The sequence below is a fragment of the Salmo salar genome, chromosome ssa11 (genome assembly GCF_905237065.1).
Source record: "Salmo salar chromosome ssa11, Ssal_v3.1, whole genome shotgun sequence".
NCBI lineage: Eukaryota > Metazoa > Chordata > Actinopteri > Salmoniformes > Salmonidae > Salmo > Salmo salar.
The window spans coordinates 72,377,078-72,392,637 of NC_059452.1; the positions used below are offsets into that span (position 1 = coordinate 72,377,078).

Consider the following 15,560-nt stretch of genomic DNA (forward strand, 5'->3'; position numbering starts at 1 on the left):
TCTGCTAATAGCAGTACTAGACATTCACTACAGGGTCATTCCATGTCATTTCAGCAAGCCATGACACCCACCATCTCAGATAGTCCTGTAATCGTTTCTGTAGTTAGAAACAGATAAGATTAGCATTCTTGCAACATTATTTTGTTGGAATATAATTTGATCATCCATATTGGGCATTTTAATTTATAGGATTCATATAATATTCAGTAAATATAGTACCTAACATCTGATTTGGACAAATCTTTTTTCCAACAATGAGTAAGGCATAAGAAATCCAAATAAATGGTCAATAAAACACCCAAAACAGCACCATCTAGTGGTCAGAAGCTGGTAATATCAGGATGTAGGATGAGATATTAACTTCAATGACTAATTCCTCTGAATAGGGGGAAAAACATCACCAAATTCACTGGAAATACATTATAGAGAAACAATACTCAAAGCCGCAGCTCCATACTACTTGCCAGTTGGGGTGGGAATTGTGTGGGTTGTGGGTGGCTTCTGACCATTCCTTTGACCATTGGATTCTTCATCTCTAACTCATTGTTAGAAAAAAGTTTGGTCAAAATCGGATGGTAGGTACTATATATTGAATATTATATGAATTAAAATTGACAATTTGGATGCAATCAATTAGCTTAATTTCTCAGAGATCAAATTACATTTCAACAAATAATGTTGGAGGAATAATAATCTCATCTGTTTCTAACTACAGAAACAATTTCAGAACAATCTGTGGTGGTGGATGTCGAAATCCTCTTTCTTGTGCTTTTTGAGGTGGAACGACCCCTCACTCAGCCTAGAGGCTAGCTGACATAGGTGCTAATGGAGTTGCTGCCTGCTGAAGTTGATAGTGCTTCAGCTTGTCTTGTCAGTACAATAGCATTTCATTACACGCAGGAATGAAGACAAGAGACCTAAGAGGTGCCAAATGGATGGACTGATGGACAGATGGATGGTTTATTTTTCAGGGGAGGTTTTGACATTCCAGTGGCTTTTCAACGCTGTCGTTATGTAAAGCAGGAATGTCTAGTAGTAAGGTGGTCAGTCAGGTAAGCTTTATGGCTGTGTGTGTGTGTGTGTGTGTGTGTGTGTGTGTGTGTGTGTGTGTGTGTGTGTGTGTGTGTGTGTGTGTGTGTGTGTGTGTGTGTGTGTGTGTGTGTGTGTCTTTACCATATTACGTATCTTTACCATCTGTATGTAGACTCAGATATGCAGGCGTGGAATGGCCTGCGGTAACCTTTCCTTGGGGACCTCGGGATGATTCACAGTTTAGTCGTAGCCCTGAACTAGGAGGGAACGTGGAATGGTGGAAATTACCAGTTGTGATGTCATAAATAATGGCCACAAGCTGCTTCAACCATAAACAAAATCATGCTTGTTAACAAATTATAGTATTCAAAAACCAAATTGATTGATTGCTTTTTATAAATAATGTTTTGTTGGTACATTTAACTGCCAAAAATAAGACAATTTCCTTAGTAGATGATGTCAGAGGTTACAATGTGGGAGAAGTTAGAGCTCAGGGATGATAGACGACTTTCCCAGTAGTAATTACCAGTTGGAGGGGCCGTTCAACTGGATTTTTCTTACCACCTTGCCACATGGTTATGAATGCGACAAAAGGCTTGATGATTAGTTGAATCAGATGCTGGCTCTGGAATAGATCAAAAACATGGAAGGGGAGAGGTTTGAGAACCACTGCTGTACTGTACTGTATAGGCTGCCTCTATAAGTGTTGGAGAGATCACAACTGGTCCGGACCACAGTGTTGTGACAGTGTAACAGGAATAGTCTCTGAGCAGAGTGGCCTGTCGTTAGTAGGATTTTTCCCAGACTGGAAACTCTATAGACTCATCAGGAATCTCAGTGAGGTGTCTTTCCATCTTCTTTCCATTTGTCTGTCCATCAGTTTCCACTGGGATTTTATGAGGGGACTCTGGATAACCTCTTCTACGCTGGCTGGAGGCTGGGGTGATTTAGAACGCGTATACACACACACACTGATCTAAAACACACATGTACGTGTATTACCTGCTTGGAGTCATATTATGTGAAGCGCGTCCGGAGATCTGGCTCCTAAGTCAAGACAAAATGGACTCAAGTGCATTCCATCTCAATAGTATATATGGGGTCTCTCCTCATCTTCTCCTTCATCCCAATAGTCTGATAGTCATTCACTATATTGCTGTCACAATAGCTGTTTTTTTATCTGCACCTTGATTCCAGGGAGCAAAGTCAGGAAACTAAATTGATCTGGTCAGTCTGTTGTCAACAAACCTGTTTTCTCTTTTTTTCTTTCTCTTCTTTAAGAGCTCATCCCTCTCTCCTACTCTGTTTAGATCTATGGTATGCTGTTGATTGATCTGTGTCAAGGAAGACAAACGACCCACCGTCTGTGGCTTAGTGTGTGTGTGTGTGTGTGTGTGTGGGTGCGCGTGTACAGTGAGTCTGTGCTCTGAGCTCCATGCTAGCGCAGAGGGGATGCAGTGCAGTGTGTGTGTGTGTGTGTGTGTGTGTGTGTGTGTGCAGTCTCCTCTGATCCTTCCAGTCTTTGATGTGAAGGCCTGCTCAGTGTCGGAGACCCACAATCTGCCAAGAGGAATCACCCTGAGAGCACCGAGTGGCCCGGCCATACACACTCCATCGGTAAAATGATACACCGTGTCAGACGTGTGTGTGTGTGTGTCTGGCTGTCTGTCAGTGTCAGGCTCAGCTCACCCCAAGCAAATTACACAAGTGGCAGCTACACAAAGCTATAAGGGTTGTCGGTACAGCAACATTTGATGGGCATTTTAATGGCAGCAAGGACAGCATTAAAACCAGATCAGCATTGGTGTGGTACTATAGACTGAGACCACACTGTATGGCCTTAAACAGACCATTAACCTCTCTCTAACACACACACCCAGGGTCACAGAGCAGTCTTGATATTGGGCTGAAGATGAAAGCAGATGGATTATAGTAGCAGACGTTGGGAAGTGTTCTGCAGCTCTGCTCTCTCAAGTGGATCCATGCATGGTTTCTCTAACCCTTCTCCACTCCTTTCACAAAGAACCACATGGATCTGTTTTTTCATGCGATCGGTTTAAATGTTTTAGGTGGATTAGAAGAACCGCTGGCCTGACATCATCCTCATGAAGGATGCGCCTCTAAAACTGGCCAATAGGAAAAGCTTTTGCTCTGATATCCACCCGTTGGAACATCAGGCTGGCTGAAAAGGGGCTCGCCGAACACCAGCACACAACTTAGTCAGTCCATCCTTCAGTCCGGCCACCTGTCGGTCCGTCTGTCATTCCGTCCGTCCGTCCGTCTGTCCGTCCGAGTTATGTTACTGGAGGTCATTAGGTGATGTCACAGGGCTGGGAGTGTCAAAGGCCATATATGGCCATATATTGCTTATTAGCGGCAGCAGCCTGGCTAGCAGTCTGCGCATGTGTGTGTGAGAGAAGGAGCAGACAGGACACACACCCCAGAAGGAGGCCCTGTGCGGCTAGCTGCAGAGTTTGTTGTTTGAACCCAGATTCTGGGCTGAGGTATGGTCGCCATGTGGACTAGAGGTCTTCACGGGTCCAAAAAGTTGAACCCGTTCCGAAATCGATCCATGGGTTTAGCACCCGACCCGCAATATGCATAAATGACTTATTTATAAATAGAGACCCGTTCCGAATGGACCCGATGACAGTCAGACCCGTTCCCAAAAAGGACCGTGGAAAACAGACCCGTTCAGATCCGAGAGAGAAAGAAACCTCCAACTGGGCTCAAGCGATATTGGCCAAATGATCCACACTTACGTGTCTTTAAAAAGTGCCAAATAACAAATGACAAAAAAAACGATTTGTTGTGTTTCAATGTGTAGCATATTCAAAATTCTATCGATTTTTACTTTCTTACAGCAACAATTGTCCACCTCGCGGTTTAGCTGTTGGAGATTTGAGCGCGAAATGTATCAGGGCATTGCCTGCATACGGGCCCAGGCATCTGCTGTATGATATGAATATATACAAAAACACATATTATATACAAAAATATATACAAAACACATATTAAGGGAGACAAGCTTAGGCCTGGAGAGACTGAGAGAAAGATATGCTGGCGCCATGTTCCCATCATCGACATGGATTTCTATATACTTGTCAGATGGGCTACTACTGCTGTACAGATATAGGCATGTACACTACATGACCAGAAGTATGTGGACGCCTGTTCGTCGAACATCTCATTCCAAAATCATTATGGATCAGTAAAATCAGTATGGAGTTGGTCCCCCCCTTTGCTGCTATAACAGCCTCCACTCTTCTGGGAAGGCTTTCTACTAGATGTTGGAACATTGCTGCGGGGACTTGATTCCATTCAGCCACAAGAGCATTAGTGAGGTCGGGCACCGATGTTGGTGAAGCATGATTCATCACTCCAGAGAACGTGTTTCCACTACTTCAGGGTCCAATGGCAGAAAGCTTTACATCACTCCAGCCGATGCTTAGCATTACGCATGGTGATCTTAGGCTTGTGTGAGGCTGCTCGGCCATGGAAACCCATTTCATGAAGCTCCCGACGAACAGTCATTATGCTGACGTTGCTTCCAGAGACATATTGGAACTCGGTAGTGAGTGTTGCATCCAAGCACAGACCATTTTTTCGCACTTCAGCACTTGGCAGTTCCGTTCTGTGAGCTTGTGTGTCCTACCACTTCGCGGCTGAGCCGTTGTTGCTCCTAGACGTTTCCACTTAACAATAACAGCACTTACAGTTGACCGGGGCAGCTCTAGCAGAAATTTGATGAACTGACTTGTTGGAAAGGTGGTATCCAATGACAGTGGCATGTTGAATGTCACTGATTTCTTCAGTATGGGCCATTCTAATTCCAATGTTTGGCTATGGAGATTGCATGGCTGTGTGCTCAATTTTACACACCTGTCAGCACCGGGTGTGGCTGAAATCAATGAATCCACTCATTTGAAGGGTTGTCCAGATACAATATGTCCAGATACATGGCCAAAGGTTCGATTAAAGGAGTAACTCTGGTCGGCGTAAAAACATTCTTCCTCACCTCAGTTGTCGGTGTCAGTTGGAGCACCCTGAGGCGCTCAGCCTTCATAGGCCTGCTGTATCAAAGCCTAATAATAACCATACCACATCAAACCTTCACAAAAGTTGTTTAACTTTATTAGGGTAATATCAAAAGTAAAATAAATAAATGAAAGGTAGAAAATTGCATCAAACCTGAATAGCGAGTTGCACCACAGTCCATTTGGCCTAGGCAACGTTCTTCTCATCTCTGTCCACTACAATATTAAAACTTATTCCCGAGGACATTCCCCTTGTCGGCTACTTTTCACTATACACTTTCTCCTCTAACTTTACTCTCTCTCTCTCTCTCTCTCTCTCTCTCTCTCTCTCTCTCTGACCTCAGCAGCAGGCGCACGTGTGGTGAGCAACTGGAACCAGTTTCAGCTGGATTTAAGCTATACGTTTTATTGAGTTGCAATTGGCAGACACAGATAACAAGCTTGCACAGTTCTCATCACACAAACAGTAAATTAACAGAAGACAGGTCCAATCCGGTCCAGTCGGTAAGTACATTTTAATTGCACATAACCGAGTCCCTTGGCAATTGTATCAGACCCGACCCAGATCCGAGACAAAAGTCAGAATTTAGGACCCGGATCCGCTCAGGTCCCAGGTTGGATCTCGGAATTTAGGGCCTGTTGGACCTGTGAGGACCTTTAATGTGGACCCTCTCAGGGTTGTGGCTCCGGCGTCTGACCAATCAGTGCTGGCTGTGAGTCCAGGGGGAGGGGTTACTGACTGGCGTCTCAAGTGATAGTGAGTGGTTAGGTGTGTGTGTGGGGGCCAGTGGTTAGGTGTGTGTGGGGGCCAGTGGTTAGGTGTGTGTGTGGGGGCCAGTGGTTAGGTGTTTGTGGGGACCAGTGGTTAGGTGTGTGGGGGCCAGTGGTTAGGTGTTTGTGGGGACCAGTGGTTAGGTGTGTGTGGGGGCCAGTGGTTAGGTGTGTGTGGGGGCCAGTGGTTAGGTGTGTGTGGGGGCCAGTGGTTAGGTGTGTGTGGGGGCCAGTGGTTAGGTGTGTGTGGGGGCCAGTGGTTAGGTGTTTGTGGGGACCAGTGGTTAGGTGTGTGTGGGGACCAGTTGTTAGGTGTGTGGGGACCAGTGGTTAGGTGTGTGTGGGGACCAGTTGTTAGGTGAGTGTGGGGGCCAGTGGTTAGGTGTGTGTGGGGGCCAGTGGTTAGGTGTGTGTGGGGACCAGTGGTTAGGTGTGTGTGGGGACCAGTGGTTAGGTGTGTGTGTGTGGGGGCCAGTGGTTAGGTGTGTGTGGGGACCAGTGGTTAGGTGTGTGTGGGGGCCAGTGGTTAGGTGTGTGTGGGGACCAGTGGTTAGGTGTGTGTGGGGGCCAGTGGTTAGGTGTGTGTGGGGGCCAGTGGTTAGGTGTGTGTGGGGGCCAGTGGTTAGGTGTGTGTGGGGGCCAGTGGTTAGGTGTGTGTGGGGGCCAGTGGTTAGGTGTGTGTGTGGGGGCCAGTGGTTAGGTGTGTGTGGGGGCCAGTGGTTAGGTGTGTGTGTGGGGGCCAGTGGTTAGGTGTTTGTGGGGACCAGTGGTTAGGTGTGTGGGGGCCAGTGGTTAGGTGTTTGTGGGGACCAGTGGTTAGGTGTGTGTGGGGGCCAGTGGTTAGGTGTGTGTGGGGGCCAGTGGTTAGGTGTGTGTGGGGGCCAGTGGTTAGGTGTGTGTGGGGGCCAGTGGTTAGGTGTGTGTGGGGGCCAGTGGTTAGGTGTTTGTGGGGACCAGTGGTTAGGTGTGTGTGGGGGCCAGTGGTTAGGTGTGTGTGGGGGCCAGTGGTTAGGCGTGTGTGGGGGCCAGTGGTTAGGTGTGTGTGGGGACCAGTGGTTAGGTGTGTGGGGGCCAGTGGTTAGGTGTGTGTGGGGGCCAGTGGTTAGGTGTGTGTGGGGGCCAGTGGTTAGGTGTGTGTGGGGGCCAGTGGTTAGGTGTGTGTGGGGGCCAGTGGTTAGGTGTGTGTGGGGGCCAGTGGTTAGGTGTGTGTGGGGGCCAGTGGTTAGGTGTGTGTGGGGGCCAGTGGTTAGGTGTGTGTGGGGGCCAGTGGTTAGGTGTGTGTGGGGGCCAGTGGTTAGGTGTGTGTGGGGGCCAGTGGTTAGGTGTGTGTGGGGGCCAGTGGTTAGGTGTGTGTGGGGGCCAGTGGTTAGGTGTGTGTGGGGGCCAGTGGTTAGGTGTGTGTGGGGGCCAGTGGTTAGGTGTGTGTGGGGGCCAGTGGTTAGGTGTGTGTGGGGGCCAGTGGTTAGGTGTGTGTGGGGGCCAGTGGTTAGGTGTGTGGGGGCCAGTGGTTAGGTGTGTGTGGGGGCCAGTGGTTAGGTGTGTGTGGGGGCCAGTGGTTAGGTGTGTGTGGGGGCCAGTGGTTAGGTGTGTGTGGGGGCCAGTGGTTAGGTGTGTGTGGGGGCCAGTGGTTAGGTGTGTGTGGGGGCCAGTGGTTAGGTGTGTGTGGGGGCCAGTGGTTAGGTGTGTGTGGGGGCCAGTGGTAGAACCACCAGGACACATCTACAGCAGAGCCTCACTGAAGGAGGAGAATATGGCAAACAGATTGAATCATTTTGTTTTTATAATCTTCTATTTGGTTTTGTGTCAGTTGTTCCATCATGAGAGTATATACGAACATTACTTGTTGTAATGTTTAGCTTAGCTTAGCCAATGAGAGCGCTCCACACTCACCTCTACCTCGTAGTGTTTAGAAGACAGTTTCAAGTGTTATTTTTCCTGATTGGCAATGCTTCCCAAGTCTAACAAAGGGGGTGACTAACGCTATAGGATGTAAATATTATGTTCCTCTTCTGAATCGTAATGTAACTGTAGTGTTGAGCAGGTTACACAGTAGCCCTGGTAAAGGTTGGCATTCTCACAATGGAAATGTTGAGCACTACAGACATTTGTCACAAAACACTGACACTACTACCATTGTTAAGTCATATACTTTATTACCAGAAGACTAGGTTGTGTGTGTGGGGGGTGTATGTGCAAGTGTGTATGTGCATACATCTGTGTGTGTCCCCTGATCTTGTGTTTACGCCAGAGGTGAAGAGGGTCTCTTCCTCATCCTGACTCACACTGATGACTCCAAGTTGTTTTTCAGTAGGTCTATAATAGGCCATGGGAATGTTATACTATTGTAATGGTTGATGTGTTTGAAGAGGCAACACGTGTTTCAGAAGTCGCTTCGCAGTACAAGAGCAGCTGAAAGTGGTTTTCAGGACAGGAGTGGAGAGTGAAGACCTTGTCATGTTGCAAAAAGCATAAACTAGCCAAAGTTGCAATGCTGTGGCCCAAGAAGAACGGATAGTTACAAGCCTAACCCCAAATCATAACCTTAACCATTAGGTGGATCTGAAGAAATCTGACCCTGGACCAGGATTTAGGGGATGTCTAGAAACACACATACTGTTGTTCCCCTGCCTGCCCTGAGTGGATGGACGGATGACGTTATTTGGGTCTTCCTGATGAAAACCTGATGTGTGGATCTAACTGTATAGTCATTCCATCAATAGCATCAGAATGTGTATGTGTGAGTGTTTGACCTACAGTTATCCCCAGGGAGTGGGAGACAGAATAGGAAGGGAGAGAGAAACAGGGAGGGAGGGAGAGAGACGCGATTGAGAGACCACCATGCACCATCCACCACCCAGAATGAACCACTTCGTCGTCCGGGAGACGCTTACCGTAGCCGTGGCATTACCATAGATATGCAGATCGTTTCCTGTCAATGGTAGTGTGCTGAGGGACTCCCTGCTGTTGAGACTGTGTCACACTGTGACTCAGGGAGATATTGTGTCCTCTGTAGTGCAGATGAAGTGTAGCGGGGGTGGTATTGTGTACACACACACAGACACACCCTAGGGTTTGTAAGTCTAGGGTCACAGGTTCAGTGCAGCTGGCAGGGGGTCTAATTAGGTATCTGTGTGTGTGTGTGTGTGTGTGTGTGTGTGTGTGTGTGTGTGTGTGTGTGTGTGTGTGTGTGTGTGTGTGTGTGTGCTGAGCGATTAACCGAAACGTCAGTTATTTCCCCTTTTTTAACTAATTGACCAAAGTCTGTTCAATTATTTAAATTGTAATTTCGTTCCGTTTTTTTTCTGTGAGCTCAATGAGCAGTTTCTCTAGAGATAAGTCAGATCCAGCCCGAAATGTGCGATGTAGTAGGGAGTTGTAGTTTCCAACTGGCCAATATTCTACATAGTTTAGCACAGAAAATGTGGCAATTAACTACAATGACCATAATCCATTGCGTGCCTATCTGTCCGGTCTATGTGTTTCTTTTATGCCTGCTACATCAGGTTAGTGTGGGGCAGACACGGAGAGGGAGAGAAGAAAGCGGGATAGAGAGCAGTTGTTTCGCATTCAACCCAAAACAGAACCAACCTCAAAAAGCACTAATCGTTCAGCACTAGTGTGTGTGTGTGTGCGCGCGTGTGTGTAATAATATGATCCCAACATAATCGTAGCCTACCTCTGTCTTCTGAAAGAGGGTAATAGACATCATAAACATCAGTCACTGCCATGCGTCACACAGCTGGGAAAGTTCTGCTCATGATAGCTAACGACTTGAAGCAGTGCCTGTCTGGTCTATCTGACCTGTCTCTAAGGGGAATATCGAAGTAGGCTTTTTCCTAACATTACCTTCCTACACACACTATACACTGCCTTATGATACACTAGTAGATATGTTGACTGTAAGCATATATTACAGTTTTATCTTAGTTACAGATGCTCCGCTTGACCAGACTTTGAAATTTTGACTGTTCCAGTACTCGCATGTTCTTCATTTCGAGTACTTGAGTACTCGAATACAAAATAAAATACCAGTTGTGTTTTGTGTTAGGTAATCGAAGTTTATCATTTTGAAAGACTAATTGATCATTAGAAACCCCTTTTGCAATTATGTTAGCACATCTGAAAACTGTTGTTCTGATTAAAGAAGAAATTAAACTGGCCTTCTTTAGACTAGTTGAGTATCTGGAGCATCAGCATTTGTGGGTTCGATTACAGGCTCAAAATGGCCAGAAACTTTCTTCTGAAACTCGTCAGTCTATTCTTGTTCTGAGAAATGAAGGCTTTTTTTAAATGATAAACTTGGATTAGCTAACACAACGTGCCATTGGAACACAGGAGTGATGGTTGCTGATAATGGGCCTCTGTACGCCTATGTAGATATTCCATCAAAAGTCCAGCTACAATAGTCATTTACAACATTACCAATGTCTACACTGTATTTCTGATCAATTTGATGTTATTTTAATGGGCAAAATGTGATTTTCTTTAAAAAAAACAAGGACATTTCTAAGTGACCCCAAATTGTTGAACGGTAGTGTGTATTCAGCCACTAAAAAAAGTGCAATTTAAGATTGGTTTATTGAAATCGGAATATCAACTGGTGATATTATATCATGGAACACAATCTTCAAAAGGCAATAACCTCAGCAGTGGCACTCGTCCAAAAAGTTATACTTTGAATCATCTGTCCATAGAACATTCTTCCATGAGTCTTGATGATCATCAAGTGTCATCAATACTCCAGTGTTTAATTGCTAAATTGTAATTATTTCGCCACTATGGCCTATTTATTGCCTTACCTCCCTTATCTTACCTCATTTGCACACACTGTACATAGACTTTTCTATTGCGTTATTGACTGTATGTTTGTTTATTCCATGTGTAACTCTGTGTTGTTGTTTGTGTCGCACTGCTTTGCTCTATCTTGGCCAGGTTGCGGTTGTAAATGAGAACTTGTTCTCAACTGGCTTACCTGGTTAAATAAAGGTGAAAAATATATATATTTTTTAATCATCCAGGTGCTTTTTGGCAAACTTGAGTCATCTTTTTGGATGACATGGGTCACGTTATGCCCGGCGAAAACTGAACACTTTGTTGTTGCCTCAGGACCTGAATGACTTGCCTTAACCCTTTGACGCCTACCAACACACAGGTAGGATCATGCTACAGTGGTCCCTGCAGCGTACGCTCAAACCGGTGTGATTAGAATGCTTATTTAGAACACCCAGTTGCGATTGACGTAACAGTCAGCATTGGAGCTGGCAACACATTTTTTCACAGAAACATTTTGCACAAACAGTCCTTACAACGTTATGTCCTGAATGTGACTATTTTTGGGGGGGGAGGGATGCAATGTTCAGACATTCACAGAAGTCAGCATACACAATCATCCAAACTGTAAAATGTAGGCTACATTAGTCCTAGCGCTAACTGAGGAAAAATTGACCTAACACAAGCCGTCATATTTAGCTAACATTTGCTTGACAGAAATCAGAATATGAATTAACTAATAGAAATGACTATTGACAATTCATCACATCGCGGGTGAGCTCACCATTGATCAATATAATTGAGTAAAACACTTTCGAAAAATCGAAATAAATCAGACGATGGGTAGTTTGTGCGCGCCGCCATATTTGTTTTTTAGAGGTCAACTAAAGATAAGAAGAGGAGGCAAGATGAGTTTGGTCAGTTTGCAGTATGCATGTTGAAGGGGATGTGTCGTCTACCATCATTCACTTCCCTTCATTCACTTCCGTAAGTTAACTCGAAAGAGGAGCAAACCGTCCCTCACCTCATTTGTTTTTAATATCTTTGGTCTGACAGACATTTACGTGACAACCAGAATGCATTGTATAATGTCAACAAACATGGTTCCACACATAGCTGGCAAATAGCTTAGCATTAGCTCATTATAATCAGTAAAACCTTCAAAAAAGTATTTTATACACGTCATATGTGTCTATTACAATCTATGCAAGAATCGGAATGTATGATTTGTCACCAGTAATTGAAAACGTAAATAAAACAGTAAATACATTATGCTCCATACCTACATACTTTATGCTACAGTAGAAACGACAACACGATATACAGACAAGGCATTTACTTTGATAGGAAAGCACACATATCCAAAGTTATTTGTAAAGAAAACAACAATGAAGGCCATGCAAGCGCCAGCCAGAAAATGTGCCAGGGGGAAAAAGCTTGTGCTAGACTGCGCAAATGTATACATACTTGATCTGAGGAAACACAGGTGGAGGTGGTTGGGCTTTCATCGAAGAGATAAGTTTGTCCGGTTCAGTAAAGCCTCAAACATTCATTGCATTCGGAAAGTATTCAGACCCCTTCCCTTTTTCCACACTTGGAGTTTGCCAAAAGGCACCTAAAGGACTCTCAGACTATGAGAAACAAATTTCTCTGGTCTGATGAAACCAAGATTGAACTCTTTGGCCTGAATACCAAGCATCACGTCTGGAGGAAACCAGGCACTGCTCATCACCTGGCCAATACCATCCCTATGGTGAAGCATGGTGGTGGCAGCATCATGCTGTGGGGATGTTTTTCAGCCGCAGGGACTGGGAAACTAGTCAGGATCGAGGGAAAGATGAACGGAGCAAAGTACAGAGAGGTCCTTGATGAAAACCTGCTCCAGAGCACTCAGGACCTCAGACTGGGGCCAAGGTTCACCTTCCAATAGTACAACAACCCTAAGCACACAGCCAAGACAACGCAGGAGTGGCTTCGGGACAAGTCTCTGAATGTCCTTGAGTAGCCCAGCCAGAGCCCGGACTTGAACCCGATTGAGCATTGCTGGAGAGACCTGAAAATAGCTGTGCAGCAATGCTCCCCATCCAACCTGACAGAGCTTAAGAGGATCTGCAGAGAAGAATGCGAGAAACTCCCCAAATACAGGTGTGCCAAGCTTGTAGCGTCATACCCAAGAAGACTCGAGGCTGTAATCGCTGCCAAAGGTGCTTCAACAAAGTACTGCGTAAAATGTCTGAATACTTATGTAAATGTCATATTTAATTGTATGAATTTTTTTATAAATTTGCAAAAATGTCTAAAAACGTGTTTTTGATTTGTTATTATGGGGTATTGTGTGTAGATTGATTATGTGAAAAAACTATGTAATCCATTTCAGAATAAGGCTGTAACGTAACAAAATGTGGAAAAAGTAAAGGGGTCTGAATACTTTCCGAATGCACTGAAAATTGTCCGCAACAGTAAAATGGCCTACTTCTATGTGAATTAATGAGGAGGCGGAACACACCTCAATTCAAACTGTTGTTAGAAAATAAAACTTGTTTGAAAATGATTTCAAATCCACAAGTTGATATTAGCCTATAGATAATTAGCAGACAGCATGTGTCTTGGTTTGAGGGCAGCGCAGGTTAACTGTCCTGTTGGGTAAAAATCACATTTCGGAACAGTGAGTTCATTCTGACATCCTGCTCATATAACAACTCACACTGGGGTGACCATTAGAGATATTTTGAACACGTGGAAAGGTCAATAGAAGGAAGCATGAATTCTGCTCTGTATCAAAGAGTTCTACAAGAGAGAGTCAGGCCATCTGCCCGTGAGCTGAAGCCGAAGTGCAGCTGGGTCATGCAGCAAAACATTGATCCAAAACACACAAAACAAATCTACATGAAAATGGTTAAAAAGCAACACATTTGAAGTTTTGGATTGGCTAGTCAAAGTCCAGGCCTAATCCCAATTGAGATGTTGTGGCAGGTCTTGAAACCAGCAGTTCATGCGTGAAAACCCACAAATGTCGCTGAGTTACAGCAGTTCTGCATGAAAGAGTGGGCCAAAATTCCTCCACAGCGACGTGAGAGACTGAACAACAAATACAGGAAGCATTTGGTTGGAGTCATTGCAGCTAAAGACGGCACAACCAGTTATTGAGTGTAAGGTGGGCAATTACTTTTTACACAGGCACTTTGGGTGTTCCATAACTTTGTTTATGAAATAAATGAAATTAGTATGTAATTGTTGTGTTATTTCTTCACTCAGGTTATCTTTATCTAATATTAGGTTTTGGTTGAAGATTTGGTAACCTTCAGTATTAAAAATATGCAAAAGTAGAGAGAACTGGAAAGGGGGCAAATAATTGTCCACGGCAATGTATTTCCCTACTTCAAAATCCATTTAGAATTTGTGATAAAACTTGTCATTTGGCATAGAATGTAGCTCGTGTATCCCTTCAGTTCGATAGATTCTATAGGCATTTATTTCTGTAGGCCTAACGGGAGCTTGTGTGCGTGCTCAAGCAGCGTTTGTAGAGGGAGCGGTCGGAACTTAGGGAGGAGAACTGTGTGACGCTTGGCTTGGTTTCGTTTCTGTTGTGACCCGCAAATGCACATGTACAAATGGAACACTAGAATCAAACCAAATTAACGTTGTCTTAATTTTTTACTCATTTAATCGGGACACATTTTCAATTGCCAGTTCGGGCAGCCACAAAGCACATTCCATCAAATAGTTTGACAGTATTTGAAAAATATTTCATCTCTGGTTAAAGATCGAGTTTTGACATAGAGTAATTGACTACTCATGCCCATCCCTAGACCAGACATGCCCAGACTTGTCCTCTTCTCCTCTCATCACTTTTCTGTCTGTTTCTGTTTCTCTCTGACCCTCTGTCCATCTGTCTCTGTCTCTCTGTCTCTGTTTCTCTCTCTCTGTCTCTCTGTCTCTGTTTCTCTGTTTCTCTCTCTCTGTCCCTCTGTCTCTGTCTCTGTCTCTGTTTCTCTCTCTCTGTCTCTCTGTCTCTGTTTCTCTGTTTCTGTTTCTCTGTTTCTCTCTCTCTGTCCCTCTGTCTCTGTCTCTCTGTCTCTGTTTCTCTGTCTCTGTTTCTCTCTCTCTGTCTCTCTGTCTCTGTCTCTGTTTCTCTCTCTCTGTCTCTCTGTCTCTGTTTCTCTGTTTCTCTCTCTCTGTCCCTCTGTCTCTCTGTCTGTCTCTCTGTTTCTCTCTCTGTCGTTGTCTCTCTGTTTCTCTCTCTGTCCCTCTGTCTCTCTGTCTCTGTTTCTCTCTCTCTGTCTCTCTGTCTGTCTCTCTGTTTCTCTCTCTGTTGTTGTCTCTCCATTTCTCTCTCTGTCCCTCTGTCTCCCTGTCTCTGTCAATTCAATGCTCTATCTGTCTCTTCTATCTATCCCCTCCAACAAACACACAAACACACACACACTGCAATCAGGCACCCCTGCTGGTTGGAGTCAAAGGCCAAGTGGCCTAAGCTTCAAAGCAGGTCAATTGATTCTGCTCTGTGTACCTACCTCCAGCTGCTTCAGATCCTTTCTGCTTTTTAAGTGTTTTTAAACAACATCCATGTGTGTGTGTGTGTGTGTGTGTGTGTGTGTGTGTGTGTGTGTGTGTGTGTGTGTGTGTGTGTGTGTGTGTGTGTGTGTGTGTGTGTGCGCCAATGAGGAATTAGTCTTTGCAACTGGCCGGCAAACGTTTGACCTCTGTCTCAGTGCATGACTGAGCCAGAATCCTTCCTCTTGGTGCTGTTTGAACTGGAGTCTGTGGAACATCACAGGTGTCAGAACATCTATGGATTTTTGTTTCAAGAGACTGACTCAACTAGGAACTAGAACGACCTGGCGTGTGTGTGTGTGTGTGTGTGTGTGTTGAAAAGTAGAAAGAGTTACTGGAAAGGTTGTTTTGCGTCAAGACAGTGACTAATCCTGTCCGGGTTGAGGTCGTTGGGAC

At 45.0% G+C, this 15,560-nt stretch overlaps 1 protein-coding gene across 7 annotated transcripts in view; it reads left to right on the plus strand.

Moving 5' to 3' along the window:
- LOC106563044 (LHFPL tetraspan subfamily member 2a protein) overlaps positions 1–15,560 on the plus strand; it is a 68,019-nt gene that overhangs the window by 29,989 nt on the left and 22,470 nt on the right. For 2 of the 7 annotated variants that reach the window (XM_045689907.1, XM_045689909.1), the window contains exon 3: positions 5,417–5,573. The exons of 3 other annotated variants lie outside the window; for them this stretch is intronic. The gene's annotated coding sequence lies outside the window, so the exon portion shown is untranslated. Of the gene's footprint in view, positions 1–852; positions 1,053–5,413; positions 5,574–15,560 lie in introns of those variants that run through there. 2 more of the 7 variants (XM_045689908.1, XM_014128261.2) reach the window with 2 other exon arrangements.